Source organism: Lates calcarifer, linkage group LG20, assembly GCF_001640805.2.
Source record: "Lates calcarifer isolate ASB-BC8 linkage group LG20, TLL_Latcal_v3, whole genome shotgun sequence".
Lineage (NCBI taxonomy): Eukaryota > Metazoa > Chordata > Actinopteri > Centropomidae > Lates > Lates calcarifer.
In genome coordinates this window covers 20,650,100-20,670,531 of record NC_066852.1, presented here as the reverse complement: position 1 = coordinate 20,670,531, position 20,432 = coordinate 20,650,100, and the positions used below count along the sequence as shown (strand labels likewise).

The 20,432-nt window shown below is 40.6% G+C and overlaps 1 protein-coding gene across 1 annotated transcript in view; it reads right to left on the bottom strand.

Moving 5' to 3' along the window:
* Window positions 1-20,432, bottom strand: part of ubl3a (ubiquitin-like 3a) — a 35,560-nt gene that overhangs the window by 13,846 nt on the left and 1,282 nt on the right. The gene's annotated exons all lie outside the window — the stretch shown is intronic.

Genomic DNA, 20,432 nt, shown 5'->3' with positions numbered 1-20,432 from the left:
GGTTGAAGACAGACTGTTTGTATATACCATGTATAAACCACACGCTAGGTCATGTCCAAACTTTTTTTTTCTTGAGAGAAAATGTGTTATTTTGCTGTTACACAGGTAAAACGAAAGCTCCAGCCAAGCAATCTGACTGATCAAGATTTATTCCTGCTGATTATGCCTACAGTCATGCTCTGTTGGTTGCCATGCCAACACTTGTGGTAACCAGGGAGCTAGTTAGTCATCTGTGCTGTTTTGTCCTGTTTTTATGCACATACACCATGTGGAAGCCGTCTCAGACAGTGCTCATGGATTCACTACACAAAACAATAATCCATTATATCATAACAAGGCAGACAGGTCTTTAGTAGTATTATGGGTACTTTTGGTAGTGCTGAAGAGGCATCTTTTCTGTAAGTTGACTCAACAATATTTATTCCTTTATTATTTTCCAGAAGACTTTTGATAGTGATACTGAAATTTCTCTCCAACACTGTTTTGGCTTTAAATATATATGATTTAATAATTCTAATTAAACAAGCAGGTACTGATATCAGGCTTTCTGATTCTATAGTTAATGCTTTTTTGTGCAGATGATGTAGTTCTTCTAGTATCCAAAATACTGTAAATGGCTGGTGTACTACATTGCAACTTAAGATATAGGAGGATAGATGGGGATACCCATTATTAAACAATAAAAGTTAAACCCCTGTCAGCTACAGCCACAAACAGAATCGAATTCTGTGGGAAACAATCAGTCTACATCATATATCTATATCAGCCCTGGGATGATCAACAAAAATATATGCCAAAGCCTGAATGTCCTCAAAAACACAAGACATGATTCACATTTAAATCATTTTGGGAATTCCACAGCCCAAAAAACCATGTCAATCAAAAGTAAGACATGTTTTTTCAGGAGTTGTACTTTTGTACTTGTACACTCCACAGTGATCCAGAGGAAAGTTCACTTACTGAGGTTTGTTCATTCTCTCTCAGACTATGTGTATATTCTTAGTTGATTGTTGCTCTGATTGGACACAAAGTTAACAGTGTTTTCTATACTACAGTACATGGCTCAGTGAAGTTTGATGAAAACACACACTGCACCAGCAGTTCCTTTAACAGGGTTTGATGCTGCAGCTACTATGTTATACTATGAATGCCTCTATTTCACATGACTGAAGTGTGAAATGTCAACTTTAATTTAAGAGTGATGAAGTTTTGTGACAAGGCCAGTGTGTTTGCTGCCATCATTCAGGCACAGAGGCAGTTCCCACATAATCATGACAGTACAATAATATAGCTTTATCATCAAATTGACAGCAGTCATTTAACTCTGCTATGGCAACCAGGATTTTTACTTTTATCCTCAGAGTCTGAGGGATGAAGGGCTGGATTGAGACACAAATCATTGAGACACAAAACACAACACTACAGCTATATTCAATATTTTCATTGTAACAAACTATCAAATCTGAAAATAATGTGATGATGTGAAAAGGATCACTCATAGTAACAGACCTACAAAGATTTCCCTTTGCTTTACAGAGCATTATGAGTTTCAGCTCATTATTTAGCTGCACAGCCTGCAACTTCACTGTTTTGTTCACTTTGACCGCTCTCATAGTGTCATTTTCGGCCACAGCAGACAGCTGTTTGTCTGAAAACCCCCCGTACACTACCTGCTTGTCACAAAACAGTAGACAAAATTAGCGACAACTTAGTGAACATCGTGAAATAGTCAACAGTTAAAGGGCCAAATATTTCTCTCAAGAGTCGGTGGAGACCAGAAACAGAGCTAAAAGAGAGAATATTGGACTGATTTGCATGAGATGGACAGAACCACTGCAGGTTTATTGTCTGTAAAATAGAATAAGCCTTTAATATTTCAGTCTCCCCAACTTTTGAAGCCCCATGTGCGACCCTGTTGCTTGGAATCAAAAACCATAAGCACTTTGTTTCCTGTGGTTCCCTGCACAAAGTAAGCGGCCTGGTCAGTGGACATAAAACACAGACCTTCTTCCTGTTGGACTCTATTACGGCCATTAATCATTAAAGAGAGTATCTATTGTAAGAGTGATTGTAAGAGCCAACACCACAGACCTTTCTGCACTTTCCGATGCCACTTGCTAACTTCCTGTGGCAGAGGCAGCTAATGGCTACATTTCACATCTAATAGCATTTTTAAATTAAGGCTTCTTCTCTTCACAATAGGATCAAACATTCTGTGGCAGATTAATTGCACACAGTAAAGAGACCCTCCATTTACTTCTCTTTGGCAAAGACTAAAAATTTATGCTTTAATTATTACAGAAAACCTATTATTTATAATAGAATATAGAATATTTTTGCTTTTATTGTCCTTTTTTTCAAAATGTAACTCTGACCCTTTATTGCTCTGGAAGTGTTGGGTTTGCTGTAATACTCTCTCTCCTTTTGGCTGCTCTCACTGCTATCAGTTATATGTCACATTACTCAATTGCCCCATCATACCTCATATCTCTCTCCAAGCCTTTGTCCTTTTGTAGTGTCATTCAAAAAGACCTATCCTTTGATATGCTGACGTCCTCATCACAGCCAGAATCCACTCTACTCCCTCTCCTTCCTGTAACGAGCATGATAGGCCGTTTCAACAGCGCTGTACCTGACAGCTCTCTGCTTTCTGTCCTCTCTCTTCATCACTCCCTTCCCCCCGTTTACATGCAGATAACCCTTTAATCCATCAGCTGCTTCTCGCCTCTCCAGAAACAGGTAGAGCGCCCTTTCATGCTGTCATCTCCCCTCCCAATGTCTTCTCTGAAAACTTGTCTCGCTTAACTCGCACACACATGCCCAGAGCTGCATTCCTCTCTCCTGACAGACGGCAGGTAGGTGCGTTTGATCACACATTCTTTCTATCACTTCCTCGCAGTGATCAGAGCTGTCACAAGAGGTTGACGCAGGTTTACAGCGCATGGCGGCCTCCTGCCGCTCCCTCTACTCCATGTCTCGCTTCTTCGCACTTCAGAATGGCTGAAGTAACATGCCAAATGGAAGCCATGTCAAAATGGAAGTAAACTACTGGGCATTACCCACTGGCATCCAACACACTGATGGGATACTGTGTGTGGAGGCTGGGAGATCAAAGGGAGTGGTATGCAACTTTACTGTGCTACATTAGAGTGAGAAAGGTATGATGAAGATGGTACCACACAGGATTAGCTAGCTTAGTGAAGAGGTTCAACCTGCCTAAATATTTACACAAAACCGCTTGTATCAGTTTTCACGTCTTTGGCTGCCCTCATTTTGGTGCTTCTTCCCTTTTTCCACAGCAAAAACCAGAACAACAGGAAAATCATATCAACTAGTTTCAGGATGTAGGTATTAAAAGGAAAATAAAGAGCAGCAGGAGTGGTAAAAAGTTCAGATAGTGAATGATGGAAGAAAGTGTAGGACTCTGTGACAGCAGAAACAGTTTGACATTTTGGGAGATATTATTTTATTCACTTTCTTGCCAAGACTTAGATGAGAATACTGAAACCACTCTCGTATATGCTGAGCAGGTGTTTAGCTTAGCCTAGCATAAAGATAGGATATAAGATATTAATGAGCTTTAGAGATACTGGAAAAATTTATTTTTCAACTATGGACATAGTCAGTCTAGCTGTTTATGCTAAGCTAAGCTTATATTTTTTGTTGTATCAATCATTTCATACAAGTCTCAGCACAAAAGTGAAATGAAATATCAAACCATTCCTTTAACATAAAACATATGTGAATTTAGTATCTCAAACAGTGTCAGTGGAACTATCTGACTTGACTTTACTCTGAGAAGAATCATAATAACAACACATCCTTAATGCTTTTATATGACTGATAAAATGGGTGTGACTTTTAGATGTTAGAAAGAGATAAACTGCTCTGTCACAACAGTCTTCCTCACCACAGGTTCCTCATTGTGAAACACAAACATGCCAGCTGATGCCTGTGCAAAACTTTTAATGCTTTCATGTTCCAAACTGAAAAAATGTGATTGTACTATAGCTACTATTTATTTTCTAGTAATGCACATTTAGAATTAGTATTACTGTTTTACATCTGACTTCACCATTGAGTTTTTATATTTAATTTGTATATGCATCTAAACTGCACACTAATCTTAATATTCTTTATTATGTTTATATTCAATGCATTTGTTGCCTTTTTTTACTGTTACACATTTTTTTAGTCATGGAAATCAGAGATTACAGCAAACTAAGATTTTCATTGCACAGTGCATTTTGCTTCTCTGTGCTAATGTCAGTAAAGCTGTTGAGTCACTGACAATCTGTGTACATTACATGTAGAGTCTGCACTCATAACCAACCAATGACAAACTTTGCTTGATCAAAACTGCAGCCCACCTCTACCACTGCCTGTGGTGTATTAACTGTGAGATTTTAAAACACATAACACTTAACACTGCACAGCAGCTGAGGGCACAGTACGTCTGTGTGTGCCAAAATGTAGCCACAGTTATGAAGCCACACACCAGAGGCCACAAGACACACACAAACCTATAAGCTACACACGCTGCCAGTTATTCTTAATTAAAGAATGCAACTGCCATGCTCTGCTGAAAGCAGAATTAATTTCCCATGATTAATTAGCTGCTCTGATTAATGACACAACTTCATCCCCAACATGTTGCTGCAAGCACGGACATATCTCTCTAAATTCAAATTGGCCTGTTCTTGGAACCCTGTGCACAACAGACTGCCGAGACAGATTAAGACCAGTGTCTGGCAGCAGCACCTAAACTCTTCACGACCATTTGTCTATAGTATGAATGCCTACAGACTCTCAATGCAAGTAGTAAGTAGTAAAAGTCAAAAGAAAATTAAAGACAGATGGACATGTAGGGAAGTGAGAAAGAATGTCAACATTTCCTCCATTTTTTCTTGTGACATTTCCCGGTGTCTATAAGCATCTGTAACAGTTTATGGTTGAAAACATCCCCACATCAGGCTCAGCTGTCCTGATCTCATCAGGGAGGATAAAACCCAGATAAATGCTTTCAAAGGGCGAGAAATAGAACATGTAAAATGAAGAGCAAAGTGGACGTGACTAACATAGAGAGAAATTTAACAGTGAGAGCAGAGAAAAACACAACAAAGATTTGCAGATTCCTGTATTGCACATCACCACCAAAGTGCTGATACTGTACAGACACCATGATAGTGATGACGGGGTCTGATGCTATGGGAGGACAGAGGAAACGCTGACACTCCTGGAGGCAAGCCCAAGGGACTGAGGGAGGAAATGAGAGAGCACGAGAGGGAACGGAGAGAGACTCGAAGAGGATTCAAAGAAGGAACAACGAAGGTCAGAGAGAGGCGGTGAGAAGAGGAACCGTGAAGGTGAACGCGGCAATGAAATCCACTTAGTTCTTCTGATGATCCACTAACTATTTGGTGTTTTACATAAACACGTTTGCACATACACTGACACACAAATATTGGTGTGCACCCTCAAAATGCCTGCTGAGGCTCTACTTTTGAAGCCAGGGGGGACAAGATGTGAAATTGCTCTTGTATGCTTCAATCGATTCTCCTCTCGCCCCTCTGTCAGCGTCTAGACTGTCTGTCCCTCTCTCCCACTGAAACACAAAGCAGGAAATGAGATCGAGAATAACAAGGCGATAAACAGTGAAATAAAGATGATATCTGTAGCTGTCATCATCAGTTGAGCAAAAAAAAAAAAAGAAAAAAGAAAAAAGAAGAAACAAACAACGTCATACAGCTAGTGAAACTGTCTAGTTGACCCTGAAGTCAGAGGAATAGCTAGAGACAACACCTCTGGAGCTGATAAGGCCTGATAAGGATGGATCACCCTGCTTTCTCTAGATAGAAACTGTGTCAAAGCAAAGGAAAGCAACAGCTGCTTTGAAACTTTTCTCAGGATAGTTCTGGCTCCGGAAAGGGGCAATATGGACAGTTGTTAATCCCTATATATAAATAATACTGTGTTTTCTCCCTGCAATGTCCAGCTTTTCACTCTGCCCTTGAGCATGGCCGCTTGGAAAAAATACAAACACTATTTTGATGAAGTTGATCAACACAACACAACCAAGCCCGATTTTCACTTTGTAACTCACTCCTGTTTAACAGCACAGTGCAGAGCTACATGATGTCCAAAAAATGTACCCTACCCTAATTTATGAGCACAATGGCTGGTCACATCCGGTCTTTTGTGTCTGTTAAATTCAGGGAAAATTGACTGATGGCTGAGAAATGAAAAACAGTATAGCTCTAGCAAACAAAAAGAGGCACCTGAAACCTGTTCATGTGTTTAGCAAAACAAGATAAATGTTCACACAAAACTGCTCTAAAACTGTTTTGAGTACAAAGGGATCAAGGTCTAGATTTAACAAAACCACTACAGAATTTGACTTTTATTTTTGCTTTACACTGAAAAGCTGAAATGCTGCTGAACAGGAAGCTGTAGCTGAAAAAAAGCATTAGATCTGTAGTATTGGGAGTTTTAAATCTGTAGTAACCCGTGCTACTTTGACTTTGCCCTGGATTCTGCTTTGTTTTTTTCTGTGTAGTTGAGTTTCCCAAAAAGGGTCATTACTTGCAGAGTTCTGCCTCATCGTCTATATTCTACCTGTTCAGCAACTCGGAAAAAAACAGCCACCAGCAAACACACAAACCCAAAGGCCAACATGCCACATGACGGCATGCTGCTGGGGACCACACAGAGGGTTGATGATCCCTGATGAAGGCTTTGATGAAAGGACCTCCTGTCCTTTACCTCCTTCGTCCCACCATTTGCTCTGCAGCAGCCCTGTCTATCTACCCCTCCTCCACCTCCCTCTCCACTTCCATCACAGGGTGTTTCACCAACGTGACGTCCTCCCCCGTGTTTTCCTGCCCCCCACTATGTGAAAACCCTGGAGTCAAATAAAGCATCCCCATGCTGTCCCCCCCTCCCTCCTCCCTCCCTAGAGAACTACCTACTCTGTGGTGACCTCTGCTTCCCCCGTCTCCCCCCACTCCCTCCTCTGTGTCTACACACCCACCCCCATCCTCTTCCCTAGGTGGTCTCCCCAGCGGTGTGTAGTCGATGCCCTGCAGTCAGGATTAGCTTGATTTGTAACCTTTCGGGTTGTCCTTTCCAAGCACATGTTTTCCCCTGTTTTTTATCTGTGCATCTAAAATTAAGGATTAGGATACTGAAATCTATTCCCTCTTTACAGAAAAAACTAATTTCATGCATTTTTACTTTCACAGCTGGCCCTAAAGGAATTTAAAAATAAACCTTGTGAAAAAATGAAAAGTAATGCTGAAATGACAGTTGATTAATTAAAGTTAATCGACAGAAAATCATTTTTGATAGTTTTTAATCATTTTACCAAGCAAAATGTTGATCCCTTACTAGTCCTCAAATGTAAGATTTATTTGGCTTTATTCTGCTTTACATGTTTTTAAATTGAATATATTTGGGTTTTGGAGTTGCAAAGACATAGCAATCACCTTGTGCTCTGGGAAATTGAGATAATATTTTTCATTATTATCTATTGTGTGATACTAAATTATTTAAGTATTCAAAACAATAATTGACAGATGAATCAATGATGAAAATAATTATGGACTGCAGCTCTAAAATCAACAGAATTTCACTGGCTTCTCTCTTTAACTATGCAGGTATTTAGGGTAAAGGGTTTAATGGAGACAGATAAATGTAACTTGGTCCAACATTCCAGTTACATAATATTTATCATTCATCATGAGCCTGCGTTTAATACCACTGCTGAATTTTTGGTGAGTGTTGAGAGGAAAAGAAATTGAGAGTACATGTCTCTCTGTGAGTTGAGAAAATCTTTTAAAATCTATTATTTCACACTGCTCAGTTGCCTGGTAAATCCAATTCCGGTCCTCTGGTTCCTGACAAGTTGTTGTATTTTTACATGATGGAAAAACAGCACAATGCTGCATATATTGAGGTTCCAAAAACTATTACTGTCTCTGTCCCTTCCCTCAGATACTATTAAGACTTAGCAGGAATTTAAATAAACTGATTGAACATGTGAGAGAGACAGATAGAGGAGGAACGGCTGCAGGACAGCAGTTACATTCACAACACTGCATTTCCTTTTCTCCTTCAGAAAAGAGCATTGCCCTGCAGTCACGACTCACGTGATGCCATGTGTGTGTAGAAGAAAAAAAAATGTGTGCCTACATGAGTGTGTATGTGTGCCAGAGGGAGAGGCAGAGGGAGAGGGAGAGGGAGAGAGAGAGAGAGGCACACAGATAGAGACTGCTGGCAAACTAAAACGCCCTCTGTGCTGGAATTTACCAGATGGCACTGGACAGAAACAACCAGGGGTATTATTACCACACACACATACACACACACTGCATTTTCTAGGCCTATTCGGGAATGAAGCAGCAGCATGCAGTGACAGACAGGAATAGATGCAGGTTTACATGCATGTGCAATACTAAATATAACAAACACAAACATGTTCTTCATGCTAATTCCCAGAGAGTCCCCTGGCAGTTTACACCTAAAAACAGACATTTAAATCACACAAAATTATGATAAAAGAACAAGCACTAAGCCTTGTAAAGCAAGGCAACAGACAATGAAGTTTTCAGGACTGCAAATTTTAGTGCAAAGAGCAGGTACATTAGAGTTGACGGTTAGGCAGACACAACACCATACAGTCCTGCATAGAATGATATCATGCAACATCCCTGCAACATTATCATTGTCATATCTGCAATGTTCACTTTATATTGGAAGGGTGTATATTCATCTCTGCATAGAAATTTGGAAAATTCATTCACATTTAAGTCAAAATTACTGTATAAAAATAGACACAAACCTAGTGTGTGAGTGTCTGTGTTACATGTACTTATGGTGTTTCTTTGTTTTGATGTTTGTTTTTTCCATTAGATTCCACTTAGAGATATGATCACACTGGTAATGTCTGTGTCATGCACAACAGGAAAAAGTCAGCCTCAGTGGGGAGACAGTAGAGGCAACCGGTTACACAAGCAACAGGAAGGAACAGGGCAGGAGTGACGAGGAGGAGGAGGGAGGGAGGGGAGGCTGGGGACCCAATCAAGATCTTTGATAAACACTGTTCCATGCCAAGGCAGAAAAAAAAATATGGATATAGATGATATAATCAGCCAAAGGGTGCTGTTTAGAGGATGTTGAGCTGCCTGTTATGTGACCATAATTAAGATGTTTACAGCCATGTAGTGTAATAAAGAATCTGCTTCTCATACATCCAGCTGGGATGACAAGGCAGCTTAAAGGTTAAGATCATTTTGAAAATGAAGCACACTTTGGCTTCACAGACATAGCTCTGTTTATTCAACACTGTGACCTTTTAGATTAAAAATTAGACAGGATTATTGTACCTGCCATCTCTGAACCTTTATGGACCTTGTGTGCCTTTAACCAGACTGTACTATAAACTGTAACTGTACTAAGATCAGCTGACTGAGCTATTTGGTGCCAAGCTAAATGGAAGTCAGCTAAACTCAGCTAAAACATGCCAGCCTTACTCTCCCACAAACACCCAAGCTTTCAAACCCACTAACCTAGATTACTGATACTGATATAGAGACAGTGAATGCTGTTTTGCTTCTAACTGTACATATAGTGAAAAGATCACTGGCTCTGAGAAGCTACTTCCCAACAACATGTATTCAAACTAACTATAGGTCGATGACTGATGTCCTTTGCGTAAGTCAAATTTGCTGCTGCTTCCCTCAAGATAAACTGATACTTCCTCATTACAAGAAACTGAAAAAAATAGATGATAAGCCTTCAATCATTTTAGTCCAAGGTCCAATGCTTCATTACTGCTAGCTTATTCAGATAAGAACACACACACATACACCCTGCTGGGGTCATTAGAGATATTCATAGTCAGAGTGCTCCATAGCATCCAACATGCAATGACAAATTTGTGCAAGACAGCATGAAGGCCAAATATACCCTCTCTCCATGCTCCCAAGTCACACACACACAAAAACACTCTTCTCTCGTCTTGGAGCTCTGTCTTTAACTCTTAAGTGACCTTAGCTTCATCATATCTCTCTCTGTGTATCTGTGTGAATATCATAAAAAATGCAACCAAAAAAAGGCTAATTGGCTTCATTACCATCCATCTCCCTATTACAGTTTCCCCTGATATACCAACAACCTCTCTACAACAACCAAGAAACATTCCCTACACATTTTCTCTTACTCTTCTAATTCATATACTAAGCACACGATCCATGTGATGTTATCAATCTGTTCAACATAAGGTTGACACTGTTATCAGAATCACTATACAGTATAATAAATCCAGGAGTTTGTCCTGGTATTCAAAAAGTTGAGGTATGAAAAAATAAGCAGAATTACTGTTGTCTATACAGACTGTCCACATTGTGGTTAACAACTGAAAGCCTCAATATTGAAGCTGGCTCGGGTTACCCAGCTGTGGATTAAGGTTTTAGTTTAGTTAGTGCTTAGTAGATATGACACACAAGTTTCCTGAGATGGTTACCTAGCAACCGCTGCTCTGCTACAAGTCAGTTGATAGAGTTGCTAAGGAGCAGTTGGTTCCGGAAGGCCCCCCCTGCCCAAAACTGTATTCCAATTTGGAATTGTTCTTTAAACACTATCGTCAGTATTACTTTACACAGAAACACAGAAACTGTCATGGATAATGTAATGATCCTATGGCTTTAAAAATCTCAACTCTGAGATATCAGGTTTTGTCTGTCAATGTGGCATGGTGAACAGCTCTAAGTACTGCAATACCCATGAGGTTTGGCCAATTAAGCCAGTTAGAGGCTTGAACAAAAGCTGTGAAGATTTAAAAAAGTGTCATCCTTGACTATGAGAACAAAATACAGCGCCATAGTTTCTGTGCTTTCATCCAAAACTGACTCGTATAACTTTAGTTTTCAAGAATTTTTGTAGTGATGGTTCAACAGGGAAGGTTTCCTGAAATACTACTGTGCAATTTTATTGATTACTCATTTGAAAGAAAATTAATCTCCGACACTTTTGATAACTGAGTCATCATTTGAGTCATAAGAAAAAATCTCCTTAAATGTGATGATTTGCTGCTTTTTTTCTTTTTGTTTCATATCACAAATGTAATATCTTTGGGTTTTGGATGAACAAAATTCTGGAGGATGCTGTGTGTTCTGAATTCTTAAAATTATATTTCTGACATCTTAAAGACTAAACAATTAATTAGTTAACCACAAATGTGGACAGATTAATTGAATATAAAATCAATAATCAGCCGTGATTCCTATTAGCTACAAAACCACAAAGAAAAGTCACAGTGTGTCATGTCGTCCCAGAGCCCCGCTGAGTGGGGTTCAAGTGCAAAAGCTTGTCAGGCCATTTTCATTGTGAAAAAATAAAAAGGTAATTCTCTAATTGACACAGCCACAGCAGAGTGAAAGTCTGGGTTAAAGGCATGAGAGAGGACTGGAGGCCAGCTGATCCTGTTGGAACATCCAGTCGATGAGGGTTGACCTTTGGATGACTGCTCCACGGCTCATGTCTGCCCTGTCTGGGACCCGAAGAGTCTCAACACTGACCCTCTAATTCCCTCAGTAAGTATTGTCTGTCTGACTGCGCTGGCACAGGACGTTCGAATATCAGGACAGATTTAAGCACTGATTTAGAAATGGCAGCCTGTCCCAAAATGTATCAGGAAGAGGGACAGTTGACTCTTGCTAGCTAGCTGCTGTGACGCACTCGCTCACAGTCACACAAACACACACACACAAGCGCACGTACAGTCTGTGCTGGCAAGGCAAAGCTTTAATATAAATGTCCCCTCAGCTGGAAATTGTTTCCAGTGCAGCTGAAAGGCTCCTTTTATTGAGCTAGTCAAACATCAGCTCACCCCCCCACCCCACGCATGCGCGCACACACATTCACACTCTCTTTCTACTTCAACTTTTAGACAAGGAAATACAGTGGGTTTTTTCACTTGTGTGCTTTTGGTTTACATTTATTGAAATTATACAGGAAGGAAAATTACAGCCACATACAGTGGCTGAATGGAAGCTTCCCTTCCAGTAACATCCCTCGAATGCCAATAACATTAAAAACAAGAGACTGTCTCAAGATGCCTGAGTGTGTCAATGCAATTAATGCACGGCGTAAAACTGAAATCGATACTGAGCACATTGATTGAGCACATTATCTGTGTAGAATTTCCATTAGAAACTTATTATCTGAAGGGACTACATGAGCTACTAGCTGAGCAACTCCCTGTTTGCATTCAAGATTCACACAAGTTTACATTACTGATTCAAGTTTTTCACACTTTCCTTTTGGAAAACAAGACTTAAAGTGCAGTAAAATGAGTTTTTGTTGGGCTGTTCATCTTCCTCTCTACATTTCACAACTCAAGTTTCTCTTCCTCCTCTCAGTTTCTCAGTCAGACCATAGAATCCTCTGGATTTCATTTCTTTAGCATCAAGAGGCAGAGACTCATCTTCTCCTTTTTGTTATTTAGCAAAAAGCTGCTGTTCTGCACATTCCATGTATGTTAAGAGTCAGGACCGCAGCTACCATGGAGGACACCGGGATCAAGTCTTTGATATCATGTCTGGGTATTTAATGATCTGTGGAGGAGTTAAAATTCTACCATTACAAACAAATGCTTTGAGGCAACAAGAAACTTTCACAATCAGAATCATATTCCTGCCATTGTGGAAAGGGTTTTCAACAGCATCATGTCAGAACATAAAGCTTTATGGAAATGTAATTGAAAATAAATAAAAAGTCAAAGAATTTCATAGACCTTTTGCTGGCTAGTCAGACTTAACAGAGAGACACAAGGGATAAGATGGCACAGTGCCAAGCATAGACGCACAACACCATTACATGCAAACAATGGCCTTTAGATGCAGCTTAGTTTGTGCTGGTATCTGGAGCAAAAGTGGAGTGGGTGTTACTCCACTGGCACAGCCAACAGCAAACACGTCACTCTTAACAGGAAGAACAGGTTGTGCTTTAGCTGGTTTCTCTATGCAAATATGTGCATGCATAAATACATGGACGAAAAACACACACACACCTCAAAAGAGGCTCCAGGCATACAGAGTCTAGTTAGGATTACTTTGTCGTGTTAGCGCCATCTGAGAGCTCACATATTATTCACACTCACACCCACTCATTTATGTCATACTCTGAGTCTGTAACACTTGGCATAAAAGCTGAAGAGTGTCCTCACTTTGCTTCTGTCCTGAGGTGCTCAGTGTCCAGCATGTACTCTAGAGACTACTGCTGTGAATGTGGGGTACATTATGTCACTATCACTGTTCCTACGATTCTGATATTCAAGGACATGCAGCATATAACAAGTGTCTCTGTCAAGAGAGATCAGGACCAGAATCAACAGTGCAGAAGTTTCCTCTTGAGCCGGGAACATGGGAGCCCCCAAAACGGAGAAGTAGTTCAACACATTCCTCAGCCTGAGCAAAGCCATACCTGCCAACAATGACTGCTGGACTGACTGCTGAAAAGAGGGGGGATTTCCAGCAGAATAAGCCCTTATCCCAACATGCTCACCCAGACTTTTTGCTTAGAAACCCTCTGGATTGCTCACAGGGCTGCTCAGTCCTCTAGCTGGGCTGATCAGAAATGCAAACTGACAACAACAGAGATAAGGTCTCACTTTCAAGCCTGATGCATGAGGAAATCTAATAGCTGGCTTCATCCTGAAGATTTAATCTAGGTGGTTATTAAAGTTTGCTTTGTGAAATGTGTCTCTAGCCTAAATTAACAGGAGTGCCACATTCAACAAAACCTCGTTACTCAGGTTTTAACTTGATTATCCACTGCAAATATCCAAGTTACATTTGATTGAGACATCTCCATGTGTCCAATAACCGCAGCTTAAATTTGTTTTTAAGTAGATTTAATGTCTTAAAGTACGTGTGGTAGGTGCCAGAATACAGAAAGAAAATGAATTTTGCTGAAAGATTTGGTTACTTTGTTTTATGTTTATTCTTTTGGCCTTGAGTTACCTTCAAACCAAGATTAAGATAACATGCCAGCTGTAAAGCGAGGGGTGTCGTTCCCCCACCTCCCCACCAAAACTACCACCAGTCCCATGCATTCTTCACCCACACCACTTTCCTTTAGTTTACCACATTAGTTTTGTGGTACATGCACAGAACAGCAAAAGAAACCAGGTTTAACTGTGTACAAACACAGCATAATAGCCTTGCCCTACTATGATTACAACTTTGACACAGGTGGAGCATACACTGCAGGTTCTATCTATAAGTCTGAGAAAGGTAAAACTGAATGGCTCCTGACAATGTGATATCTTGGACATTTTTCATCAATAAGAGCAATAACCCTGTAATACTATATGACTCCCATAGAGCAGAAATGCAGGTATAGAATATATTATGAATAATCTGTCACCTGAAGTAGACATGACAGATGGACAGGGAGTCAGTGTTCATGGAGCAACACATAGGACGCATGTGCGCAGACACAAGCCACAATGCAGAAAACATGGCCAAACATAAGCTAACTAACAGTTATATAAGCAATCAATGGATGAGAGGCTCTCAATAGGACTTCCTGTTGGTGGTGCAGACATACATCAATACAACTGAATTAACTCTACACAGTCACAGAGGACGGCTGGACATACACATTGACAAAAGCTTTGCTAGCACCAGCAACTGTCAATACAAAATGTACAATCCTTCTTACAGAAACATAGCACAGCCTGTCAGATAACAGAAATACCACCACGCAGTCTGGAAACATTGAAAACTTTCAGAGCTGTATTCAATTTGTTTCCCATTCATACCAATAAAGACCATTCAGTTCTCTATTATCAATAGAGCCACCATGAGGTCATTTATCAACTCAGCATACAGTAATTGAACTGCTCTGGGCAGACTCCAAGTAATGTTTCATAACGTGGTATACTGTTTGCCTTGCCTGGTCGATGTGACCAACTATACTGTCAATTTTGATGCCTTAATGAGAAGGTTGTCTCACAAATCTGGACAGTGTCTACAAATCACATTGTTGACGTACTTCTTCGTTTAGATGCAGCTATGTTCAGCGCCCACTGGGCCCACTTTGTGAGACTGCACACCACATAATGTTTTGTTTCTTTAAATCTTATCTGTACTTGTGTATTGTTTGTATTTGTGCAGTTTGTTGTAAAAGCCAGAGATGCCTTTAATAATCTATTATTTTTATTATTAGTACCACAAACAACAGAGCATTTGTCATTCATCTCAAGTAGAGCAGATACTTTAGCTGTTGTACTGCACAATCTGTCGATGTTTCAGCTTAGAGATATCAGTCTGCTGAAATGCTTGAAATTAATGTGAATCGAGCGCAACTCCTGTACCTTCACAACTGCTGTTGGAACTTTCCGTGGCACTCCGAGGCCGACATGTGACAATGTCAGAGTCAATATATCAACTCCTGCACCCGTGGCGGGATGATGTAATCCCTGATCTGTGATTCAGACTTGCAACACATGGCATCGGTAAAACACACACGTATTCGCTGACATGCTTCATCCAACTGGCACTGTCAGGATTCAATAGCATTCTCTCCCCCTCTGAACGTGTCAGTCAAAAGGCCTGTTAGAAGCTCCTGCCTAAGGCTGAAGAACGCCCGTGGACCTCTCTCTCTGTCTCCAGCCACTCGGTGTCATACATGCTGAGCTAAGCTCGAGTGGGAAGAGGGACAGGGAGTGCTGTTTTCAGCAGCAAGGATTCCCCACCCATTGTTCTCTCAGCCGTGACCAACACACCGCTGACCTCTGACCCTAACCTTTGACTTCTTTGTGTGTGTGTGTCTCTGTCGGTGTGTATGTCTGTGTTTCTGTGCGTCCAAAAGCAGACTCTTAACAATGTGGGAATGATCTATAAACAGCTATCAAAGCACCAAAAATATAATTAGCCACATACAGAGTGGGAGAGATAACTAGCTTTTAGCAACACACTGTTACAGTAAAACAAAAACAGCACTTTGAATAGATTAGCTGACTGACAGAGAACTAATCAGCAACAATTTAATAACTGATTAATTGTTTAAGTCATTTTTAAAGCAAAGCCGAAAATTCATTCATTCAAATTGTCTTTTAAAATCTTATAAAAATAAAATCTGTAGTTACAGTTCTACATAAATGAAGGAACCAAAGAGGTCCACACGTTTCTGATAATCAGCCCTTTTCTGTTCAGACTCTATCAAAATGAATGAATGATGAACGTCTAAGGACTGACATATTTTAGTGAAATATTTAAGTGTGCCAGTTTCTTTGGTTCCTTCTTAGTTGAGAGTTTAAGATCTTATGCACTTGTCAGTAAGAACTTATGGTGTGTGTGAAGTTTGTCAAAATCATTACTTCTTCCTCTACTTTGTTATCAAAATTTGAAATTCCAATCTTACAGATGAACGATTTCACCTAAAGGGTTAATACGTTCTACCGTACCTCCTGGTCTGGTTGAGTCAGGGCTGTGATTGCCACCTCCAACGCAAATTAACACGTACTCACCACTGCACAAATGACGGGGTGTTTGAATACTACCCACCAACTGTGTATGAGTGTGTACATGTGGTACTCATGTGGTAACAGTGTTTAATTCTTCATATTGTGTCGGGATCAAACGTGTGACTCTAGCTTGTTAGTAACGATTTCCAACTGGGAGGTGAAGCCATACAGTCACGCTGTTACCAATTTCTAATGAGGACTGTAGAAAATCCTGATGAAGAGCCCAACTAACTTCTGAAAAATGACTGCAGAGCATCTCAACTAAAGCACAAAACTTTCATTAATAATTTATTATTAGTAAGCATTAATAAATTGCTAAATCACATCTGTTAGAACTGCAGACTTGCTGCACTCTTGTAAAAACACTTATTCATTGGTGACGATGGTAACTTTTGCTGATGGCTTATTAAAAAGTTAAATTCATTCATCTTTATTCATGACTCACTAACATTCAGAACTCAAATTCTGCCAATTAGAAGAGTATTCCTGATGAACTAAAGGGATAATCAGCTCTTTTCTGTTCAGAGGGGTTGTTATGTTGCTCTAACCAATCAGCATTGACTGACATTTTTGTCCCGTCTAGATCATTGTCAGCTGACACTGACGCAGCGGTGGTTGCTAGGAGCAGTTGACCTCACATTTCTCATGTTTAATCACAAAAGTATGCTTAATTATAAATTAGTATTTCTGTACTTCAACTAACAACAGCCTTGTATAGCTGCCCTGATGGCTGCTACCCCTAAACTTCCTCTATTTAATAGCTTATAACAAGCACCAGTAAGTAATAGAGCTGGGCAATGAAATGATCTTGATAATTATTACGATAAAAAAACTGCACAATAATGATGATGAACCAGTGAGCTTAGTATTCGAGTACAACACCCATCTGAACAATCACTCTATTAGGTTACAGCAATAGGCTCACATAGCTGACAGGTGTAGGGCCAAAACAAGGGAAAAAATATGCACACGTTGTTTGGAAACATAAAAAACAAGACAAGACGAGGAAATTGTGCAGATGAAGATGGGAAGACACCGTCCCACTGAGTGTACAGAAAGACAAAGTCTGATAGCAGTAGCACTAACAGCCAAGCTCGCAAACAAGCCTCTTGAGGTAACGCTAGATCAAACCCCAGCAGCATTCGCTCCTGTCTGCCTCCTCAGTCATTAGGGAATCTTGATAGGAACCAGACAAATAGCTGTTTATCTCTTTATAAGTTGCATTTTTCTCATTTATTTAGCATTATTGTGTGGCCTATTAAACTGAATATAACCTTAATAGAGAGTGGGACCATAATCTATCGCCCTTTGTGTGTGTGTGTGTGTGTGTGTGTGTGTGTGTGTGTGTGTGTACCTGGATCTCCCTGTCCTGTCTGCTGTGCTGGGACATATCGAAAGCAGCGATGTTTGAAATTCACTCTCTGCTCCATGGGACTCTCAGTCTTGTCTGGAGTATATTCATTCAGCAGGGCTTATCTGAACTGAGTTGCTTTATTCTTCTCCTGCTTCTGTTCTACTCCCTCTCATCTGTTCGTTGTTACAAACACACACACACACTCACATACCTGCAGTGCACCTCAACCCAATCCCTCCACTCACTCACTCACACACAGGCATCCAGAATTTTAGATCCAAGCGTCTCGCTGTTGCCATGGGGACCATTTCGACCCTGTCAGCACTTCTGAGATTTGCCTGGGGGCAAGGTAATTTGCCCCCCTCCCCATCCTTCACTCTTCCTATCCCTCCCTCTCTCTCTCCTCTTTCTCAAAAAAAATCCCATCCTCCATCCTCAAGGGGCATGACTATTCCTTCTCCTTTTCTTCCTCTCAGATTCATTCAGCCACAATGTTTGGCACCAGCAATCTCCTCTCCTCCTACTCGCACTCCCACTCTATACAGCCTTTTATAAGTGTGTGTGTGTATACACTTACTCTTTCCACAGACTGAGAGAGGATTGTGCAGTGGGGGGGTTGGGGATCAGGAAAATGAGGGGAGAATGTGCATCTGCTGCTGATTTCAACCACACAGGATGAGTTCAATGCAGATAGCTGATATTTCCCCAAATTTCCTTGGGGAACACAAAGAGCTAGTTTGATGTATAGACTGAGCTCAGCCACAAAGGGGAGGCAATTGCTCCAAAGATTTCCTCTAGCAGAAATGAAAACGTCTCACTTATGTACAGAATTTGACCTTTATATTTTCTGCTGCCAGCATGTTAATAGCATGAGCCTGAAGACAGCGGCCCTGGCATGAATAAAACCCATTCTTAGAGATGGCAGTTGAAAAAATATTATTACTCTGCCATTGGAGAAATGAACTCCATGCCCGACACTGGCCTAAAATGATGCGATAATAATGTGATATTTCCCCCACAGGGAAATAATCTATAAACCAGCTAACAGGGATTCGGTGTGTTGCTTAAAGACACTCAAGCAGGGCAGCTGGAGGCCTGAACCAAACTTCTTTGGCTAAATGATAATACACAAGAAAATACTATTAGAAGGAATATTACAGTCAACACTAGGGATGGGGTTGGAGCACATTTTAATGAATCTAAATCCAGTTCCAAATATGCTTTTTGAATTTTTTGTTTGGTGGGGAATGAAGACTGCACTCAGGGGCTGTGCAGCAGCTTCAGAAGATAATGTTCAACAGCGAAAAGAGTACTAATTCTACTTGATCATTCGGTGAAAATCAGTTAAATAAATCACTGATGTTTTGCATGCACAGGCACATAATTACCTGAAATCAAGCTCAGTGCTGCACTGCCACAGGTCACAGAATTCGTAACGCTCGTCCTTCTCAAGCTATCAAAAATGCTCAAAGTTCTTACTTTAACATGTTGGGCGGAAGATATTTGAATAGAGGACTTGTTGGTCATATGAGCCTGTTCTTTAGGATTCATGAGGTTTTAGCTTCTGGTCCTAACAGGTCAGAAAACGAAAGATTCATCTCACGATTATGTCCATAATCCATGGAAATTCCTTGCAATGTGCTATACTTAGATGCTTTAGCTTTTTGACTGGATCACATATACATGGAGGCCGGCTCACCTCCAACTTCCTCGCAGCATTATCCCAACATCCTGACAACATAATGGACCTGCTGTTCAGGGGATCAGCTGAACTCGGACGGGGCAGGAGCACAGGCACAGCTGGGAGAGCTGATCTCCACGTGGAGGGGCACATTACGTGGTTTATCCTTTCTATACATAGACCTGGAGGTATTCTTAGAGCCACCACACACCAGCAGCAAAAGATGACAGGCGTAAAGCCAGCCAGACGGAGGGGGAAATATCATGTCTAAGGCTAGGTAAACCCAGCTGAATGCATTTTATATGCCTTTTAATTTGTGGAATAGGTTTCCAACAAGAGGCTGGCATAAACCTTTATGCTGAGACAGACAGTAAGCTAGTGTAAAAAGTTTAAGTACCACCACACCAGGATGAACAACATAATGGGGTTGTAGCAGCAATGCAATTACCAGTCACTGCTCAGTCAAAGCCAGAGGAGGATCATCTAACCTTTTCCTAAACTCCAGTCTCTTTTCTTTCTGTGATGCTGGAGGTTCACAAAATGTCAAATATAAAATATACCGAAGACACCAGTGAAGGGGCAGAGCCTTGATTTGAAGGGCCAGTATTCTCAAACTAACTCTGATGTTACCATTTCTAAACCAACAACAATTCAATGTATCCCCTCCCGTAGGACTATACCTGTGGTTTTACAACAAATCTCTTAGTGTGGAGGTATTTTGTCTACTGGCTTCCACTGATTTCCCTACCATATGAAAATCTCTTAGGTGACTTGATTGAGTTGCCTTATCCCTTGCAGTGAGCATTAGGGCTGCAAAAAATAGATTAACTGTTAATGTCAGATAATACTGAAAAAAGCCCATCACA